The 8,148-nt window shown below is 38.5% G+C and overlaps 1 long non-coding RNA gene across 1 annotated transcript; it reads left to right on the top strand.

The window, feature by feature from the left end:
- The first annotated feature begins 1,475 nt into the window (after nucleotides 1-1,475).
- LOC122177007 lies at nucleotides 1,476-7,653 on the top strand. The gene is made up of 4 exons (XR_006177900.1): nucleotides 1,476-1,511; nucleotides 2,379-2,421; nucleotides 3,710-3,793; nucleotides 7,590-7,653. It is a non-coding gene; the product is annotated as an uncharacterized LOC122177007 (long non-coding RNA).
- The last annotated feature ends 495 nt before the right edge of the window (nucleotides 7,654-8,148 follow it).

Here is an 8,148-nt window from a genome sequence, read left to right as displayed (position 1 = left end):
CCACGCTTAATTTGCTGGCACGCAGGGCACTAATTAGTTACAATTACCAGCTGTAAAAGCTTTACTAAGTAGAAACAGGCATTAATTAGGTTTGCAGCTCCAGAGCCAAGGAAGGTCAGCACGTGAGGCTGATTGGACGCTTGTTGGATCAGTGCACACAAGGAAAGAAGATCGAACAGGAACATCACAGCTTATCACACATGATAAACAGCACGATTGCAAATCAAGTTGGGATGGCTTATTCTTTTGCAGGGCTTAAGCTGTGTGTGCAGATCGTGGTAACGCACAGCGATCACCGCTCCGCCAGCAAAGCAAATACATAGAGGAAACAATGTTTCCATGTGGGATCGTGCCTTACCTGCTCCGCTATCTCCTAGCACAGACACATCGAAACTCGTTACAATGGATGAAATCGGTCCCCATGAAGGGTCCAGCATCCCGCACCAGAAGAAGGGCTCTCACGGGTGGGAGCAAAGAGCACAGATGGTGAAGAGCATTGCAGCGCCCTGCGCTCACCTGCAGCGCATGGTTAGCAAACGCACGCCGCTCCCGCCCGAAGCTTTCCTTCACCTGCCGAGCGCTGATTGGCTGCTGGATGCCGCCGCGCGCCGGGTATGCAGCGAGCTCGTGCTGCTCTCCTCAGGTGGTGCTCGCGTGGAAAACGGTGGGAGGAAAGCTGAGAGGGAGAGATGGGTGCTTCTACCCGAGGGATTTTGCTAAATTTGGCCGCCAGGGATTTCGAGCGCGATCTGACAAATTCGGAAAACAGGTGTTTATTTTGGAAAGTTTGCATTCAGTGCGAAAGAAATGAAAAAGTTTGGAATGCAAGCTCTTGAAATGCGGTAGAGAAGGAAAGGAAGCAGAAGAATGACCCGATGCAGCTTCCCGTGAGCAACAAGCTGCTGGTCGTCCAAACGACCTTTCTGATGAGGAATAAAAGAATTCAAAGTCTTTGCTTTTTCTGCACATATGTCAACATGCAGCAGAAGCATGAAAAATAGCTTGTGCCATCCTTGCTACTTCCTACAGGAGATAAGAGAATACGAGCTAATAATACGCAGCAGCATGAAAAAGTGCAGTTGCACAAATGCTGGGTGTTCAGTGGTAAAACAGTCAGAAGCTCCGGCACCTCTCACCAGCTGGGCTTCTCTTGGAAGCTGTTGCTCACAAGGTACTCATGCCTTGTTTCACTGTATGCTAGGCATCTTTTGAGCATGATAACAGCTTAATCAGCATAACTTAAATAGGCAAAAGTGATTTTCTGCCTTGTACCTTTCCCATCTTCTAAGCAACATCACTACATGCATACAGGATCTGTTAGATCGTGGCCAGAGCCGGTGATTGTGCACCTGGTGAAAGCACGGCCAGCCCTGGGAGCACAGCTGTGAGCAATTCACCTGCGCGACCAGAAGTCGCTCCTCCCCCAAACTCATTTAAGGGCTGGCAGCGAAAAAGGAAGCACGTTTACTTGGACACTGCTTCCCATAGAAGTTTTCTGTTCCTTGGAAAGGGTAAGATGTTTTTTTATTGCCAGGTTGTGATAGCTCCTTTCTTAGGTAGTCTAAGGTCTGGTTGGTGGCAGTTATTTTCTCTGCCTTATGCTTTGCACTGTGTAGTTGCTCGTCTATCAGTGAAATTCTGTGAGTAGTTTCAGCCTACTGGTATTAAAGGGAGGGGAGGGAGGGAGTTATAAGCACTTCCTTAGTTTAGTGAGGTTTTTTTTACTTCTCCCCTTGTTACTTTCCTTACTAATGAGGTATCCTGTACTGTTCCTGTATTATTATTATTTTTCTTGTTGCTGCCTGCCTTTTATTCTTTCTGTTCTCTTACTTTTGCTGAAGTAACTACTGACTTCAGGTATCAAATGTGCAGTTCACATTAGTTTTTGTTGTTAGTCTGCTAAAACTTCAGTGAGGGTAGAAGAGCTTCCTCTGGGAAGAGAACTTCTGATGCTTCCCTCTTTTTCTGTAACACTGATGATGTTTGTTGCTCAGCCACAGTTGTACTATTCCCTACAAATCTATGCTGTGTTTTTCCTATGGAAGATACTAGATATTTCTTATATCGCTTATGGAAATGTGTAGAAAAAAGGTTTTCTCTCAATGTGCTTTCTGTTTTTCTTAGTGCAATAGCTGACTGAGAAAGGCCTCTTATTATGGAGAGAAAGTTTATAACTTCTTGAAGAGAAATTCTTTGTCCCTAAATACTTAAAATCAAACTTCTAACGATCAAAATTAATGATTTTGCTGGTAGTTTTCCTTAGCAGTAATTCCACGCACGTGCACACCTCTAAACACAAATCCTCCCCGATATCTGGAGTGATGACCATGCTGTTGTTTTGGGTGATGGGTTTGAAACATTCTCTTTTCTTTTTCCAGGAAGTTACTCTGCTGGAAACAGGCTTCTGAGATGTAATTAAAGGTAATAGCTTCAAATCCACTGAAACTCTTAAGTGTTTGTTACGTGCTCTTAAATATCTATAATTGAATATGCAGCTATGAATTCAGTCAATTTTTCTGAAAATATTTCAGCTCATTAGCTTTGTAAAATCTCCTGGGTCAGTCATTAGATTACATTTACTGAATACCTTCTTTTCTCATCCCTTTCATTTTCTAGTCAATGCTCAAGCCTGTTTCTGTGCAAAGGACTTGTGCTTGAGAAATGAGCAAACTGCATCTTGGTTTTGTTTATATACATTTAAGTCCTAATCAAAACTCTTATGCTGAAAATATTTGGGTTAATTTTAGGCAGTACACTCAGCAGGATTACTCATGAGTAAATATTTCCATGATTACTTTTGTCATAGAATGTAGGGTTGAAATGAAATTTGAAGTCTTAGTATATTTCTTTATTTTGTGAATGTAAACTTCACAGGAGGACACAGTTTTTTGTTCTTTCTTAAAATATGGGTCAAAATTATGAATTTTTCTAAGGGAGTTTATCAAGATATAACTTCAGTGATTATATGAGAATATAAAATACAAATACTTCCTTTGTGTTGCTATCCTTGGCTTTCTGTAAGATTGCTCAAAGTTAGGATTATAAATCTTACCATAGTTTTGCATTTAGTTCAAACAGAGAAATCACATTATTTTCTGACAAATCTCATGTTTAGCTGCTAATGAGCTAGCAAATGTAATTGGATTTTGATTAATTCTTGTTTACATCTCTATTTTTTTCTGAACTGTAAGTGATTATTTCTCTTTACCATGTCCTAAGCTCAATGAACTGTTTAGGTTCTTCAGGTGAAAGCACTGAAGGTATTTGGGATGATACTTTTTATCTCTGTGTTAAAGAGGTGAAAATAACACTGGCAAATAGAAGATCAAGCAAGTGGGTAGAACAGACCTAATCACAAATGTGAATTACAACTCACTTTTGTTGAATGGAACGGAGATGTTTTCCATTCTTCCTTATGCTATATTCTCCTTTAAAATAATACAAGTGAGGCAAAATGTGTAGAAATGGTTAAAGAGGAAAATTATTCTGAAAAAGCCTGACAAAAACTTGATTGATGTGCTAGCAAAGCAGCACTTTCTCCCTTACTGATTTTGGCTTTAGCTGATTTGTAGAATTCAGAGAATAATGTGTTCAGATCTAGTCGGAATGGAAGTGTCTGAAATGTGGCTTGACTTCTGTGGTTTTAAATGCGGAAAACTCTACATTTTGTGTAATTTCCTCTATAATTCAAATCAACTGTTCTGTGCAGAGCTGTCTGAAGAGCTTACTGGATGCTTAAGTCTGAGCTAACTCATTTCTTCTGGATGCAAGCTGAAGAATCTTCATACTAATGGTAGGAGTTCATAAGTATTACAAATAATTGCTAGTAGCTGGATGAACTTACATAAATACCCAAATAGTAGCCAGCTTAAAAATGTCACCTTCTGTTTCTTTGAATCAGACTGTGGTACATAGAAGATTATAACCTGTCATTCCAATATGCTCTGCACCCCAAGCCAACCAGTCTGTGTATTTGATATTGTGAACGCTGTACTAATTGCCTTTCAAGCTACTACACGCAGCTGAAGCACTGTATGAATTGCCATTCAGGCTGCCACATGCAGTTAAAACATTTGTGTATCTACAGTATCATACAGCTGTGACTCAATGACTTCATGGCTATCATGAGAATTATGAAATTGTGCTCTGCTTGCAAAACACTCTGTCTTTCCCCCTACACTCAGCCCTGATTTAAGATATAGCAATACAATCCTCTCACTAAGGACACTTCTTGAGAGGCTCCATAGTGAGTCTTGCTTTTGGTCACAAAAATAAGCTTTTTCTAAGCTATACCTACTCAAACTGAAGTCATTCCAGGAAACTCAAAGGCTTTTTATTAGAATCAAATTAACTGCACATCCTCTGTAGTGTAATTATAGAGCTTTTGCTGTTTAATTAAGGCACAGAAGAATACCTATTGCTTTTTCTTTGTGTAAGGCTCTGCTCAAAATAACAGCTCCTATGTTTTGTACCTGTTCTGCCTACTAGTGTAAGTTAGGAACTATTATTTTTCACTACTGGAATGTGAACCAGAGCAATTAACACCAGATTTTTTCTTTCCTGATAAAACTGTATATAATTTTCTTCTAGTTTTCTAGCCTTATTAGTGATTATTTAGATTGTGCTTGTTTTGCAAATCTTAAGCCAAGGAACAAAAATCTCATAAGTTCAGTGGTCTGTCTTCCTATTGCTGGTGAAAAATGTGTATGTAATGGGAATAGCTCTCCAGCTACTTTTGATATCCAAATTCTGTTCTAGAAAATTCTGTCTTAATGATTGAAGGTAGTAGTGCTCCCATGGTACCCAGTCATTCTCCTGTCCTCAGAAATGCTGCCTTTCAGAGATTTCCAAAGCCAGAACAAGAATAAAGGCCATAGAGAACATACTTCATCAACTGTGAAGTTACACAAAGCCATTAGGATTGTGCTTAGGTTGAACTAAGAGGTAATCCTATCCTGTGGGATTACTCATTCTTTTAATCTAAGCACACATAATACTTTCCTGCATTGGTACTGTTTCAGGCAAATATCTATTTAATACATTTGTAATAGTCAGCCCATGCATGAGAAATCCATCTTTTTCCTAAACTTCATGCACAGTTTTGCAGATACCACTGTGGGGGGGGGAGGGAGGGAATGGTCATAACACAAAATGGCAGATAATCATTACCAAAATACAATTGTCCTTGTATTTCACACTAAAAATGTAATTATTTTCAGTGATATTTGCATTTTCTCATGAAGTCATAAATGTCACGTTCTTCAGAAAGAATGATAATACTTTCTTTTAATTGACAGATGGATTTCATACATAGAAACCAGAATATAAAAGCATTTCAAAAACTACTCAATTTTCTACTGCGCTCACAAACTTGTCTACCACTACAGGAAAAACGTGATACATACACTGTATACTATTCCAGAATTCCAGCTGTTTCCAGTTAAATTGCTATTGACTTAATCTTTGTTTCTAGAAGTTATTTATTGTGAGTATGAAAACTCACAAAAGTGTGGTAATCTCATACAAAAGTCGCTTGATGTGTTGTAACTTTCGCTCTCAGTGAAGAACAGGCATTTCTTTAGAAAGGAGATGAAAAAGATAGGAGGCTCATTTGTTGCTCTTTTCCCCCAGCTGTGAAATTTCTGAAGTTGGGCAAGCATAAACTGTTATTAAAGATAGTGACCTGAAGAATTTGATTTCATTCTCTGAAGTAAGCATTGTTGTCATTGTTCTGTATTAGGCATTACTACATTTAGGGTAATACAAAAACCTAACTTAGAAGAAATGATAGATAAGTAGAAGAAATGATGAGACTCCTGCAAAATCAGCAAGATCTATCTCGGTCATTTTGTTACAGGCCTATGAGGAAAATGAAAGTGAATTACAGCTGAAAATCTGTGAGGCATGCCAAGTTAATTGAAAAGAACTTGCTCTTTAAAAAAATCTCATGGCAGGGGAAGCATCTGTTGAAACACTTGACTGTTTGATTCAAATGTCAGGGGAGCTGATTGTAAAAGGCAGATAAGGAAAGGTATAGGGTAAATAGCAAGAATGCTGGAGGCATTTATGTCACTAAAATTGAACTTTAGCCTGACACAAAACACAAAAGTGTTTTAACTTTTGTGTCAGAAGAAAAACGTCAGCGTGCTTGAGGTCATTTTAATGCCTGTATTTACTACATCACTGGCAAATACTAGAAACTAATATAAATATCTAACTAATATAAATATGACCACTAAGCTTGTAAGACAGCATGTATACAATCCATACAAAAATACAGATGACCAAGTCACCTTCCTGTATGCAGTAGGATGTGTGATTTTATTTATTTATTTTAGCCTCAGTGGCTGCAAAGACAAATGCAATTCAGATTCATTTATCTACCCTTATTCCCTCTAGCTTACATGGAATGGTAATTCTGGATAGTTCATGATTACGTTGCTGTAAAAAGTTAGAAGCCATGTCAACAGTGATACTGGCAAATAACTGTTGAAATTTTTCTTTTATTATACAATCTATGTTTGCTAGGTATAAACCATGACTTGGATCAACTACATACTCATTAAAAAATCTAACTACCTCTACCTGATACCTTCACTCTCCAGTAACTGTCACACAGTTTATTCCCTTATTCCCTCTACTTGTTCCTGTGATAACTTCTTGATACATTGAGGGGGGAGAAAAATTAACAGGATGCCTGGACTGGAAGATTCAAACTGAAAATTAAAGATAGTATCTCAGGTATGGTTCTAAGCAAAAAATGAGTGCTGTCATTCCTAAGTCTGCATAAAAACAAGGCAAAACTATGCATAGACTTCAGTTTGAAGGAACGTTTGAGCGTATCTGAAAATAAAAAATGCTGAATGGCCAGAAGAAATGACTGTTCAAATCAATATGTAGCTGACTACCTGAGCAGCTGCAGATTGCATCCTTGAGCAGACAGATGGCCAGATGCTCAGTTATAGCTCCATTGAGGTCAGTGGATGGTCAGACATATAACAGAGCCAACCTGTTCCTAGCTGAGACAAAGCCAAGCTCTTTTCAAATTCAGCAGCAAAAAGCTCTGGAACAGCAATGAACTCCTGAATACAGCTATCTGAAGCTCAAGTAATGCCACTGCCTGTATTTTGACCACTTAATAGTGCTGGTATAAATGCTCCATTTAACAATGATTTCCTGTTTCCTTTGAAGTTCTCTGTACCACTTACTGTTCCCAAGGCAGCTGTCTTGTGTTCAGGTGCTTGTAATGCTTTCTAAAATTTAATTTGGAGTTGATATTTTCAAAGTGAAGGGCAGTAAAAGTGACTTAGCTCATCTTACTTAAGGATATTTAAAAAATAAAAGAGACATTCAGGAGTTTGTAAAGTATATTTAAGTGCTGAGATAATCATGGCCATCTGAATACTTTCATATTTGGAGGCTAGCAGACTCCACTGAGTTTGGAAGCTTATATCCAAAAAAAGTCTCAAATATTTTCACTGTAAGCTTAGGGTGTGCAAAATGGGATGTTAGTAGTTAGCAAGGGATGGGCAATGTTGCACATGGTCCACCAAAACCATAGTGCAAAACATTAAATCTTCATCTTTCAGATAGGTCGCAGTGCAAACTGGAACTGATGTTTGTGTAAGAGCAAACAGCTCGTTCATGTGTGACTGAAATAAACAAACAGTTCAACTCACAAGCTAATTTCCAGACAGGTAAGGCTGTCCTCTTAAATTATATTTCAAACAGTGCTAACCTACTTTACTTTACTGTTACAGTCACTTCTATTTTATCATGTTAACTAGAACTGTGGTTTCAAATGTTCCCAGTGCTTATGTTCAGGCTTCTCTTCTGAGCAAGGCAGCTTGTTTGGTGCACTGCTGTGAGAGGAAAGATTCTTCTTTGTTTCCTCCTTTCTTCTCTTAATGAGATAATTTATCAAGCATGAGTGAAATTCTGTTTCCTTCAACTCTTCCAGAGGTAACTGCAAGGATAATGGCCCTAATAACAGCACTACTGAACTGTAGAAACAGATCAAAACGTCGTCTTAAAATTTAATTGCCAACAGAGCTGTGAACTCTGCACACTGTAGTGGAGAAAGCCAATGGGCTCATCTTATGCAAAAAGGTTAAAAAACATTAAGCACAAGGTATTAAGAATTGTTTT

Source organism: Lagopus leucura, unplaced genomic scaffold (genome assembly GCF_019238085.1).
Source record: "Lagopus leucura isolate 7727_CA_CO unplaced genomic scaffold, USGS_WTPT01 Super-Scaffold_806, whole genome shotgun sequence".
NCBI lineage: Eukaryota > Metazoa > Chordata > Aves > Galliformes > Phasianidae > Lagopus > Lagopus leucura.
This window is presented reverse-complemented; position numbering and strand designations above follow the sequence as displayed.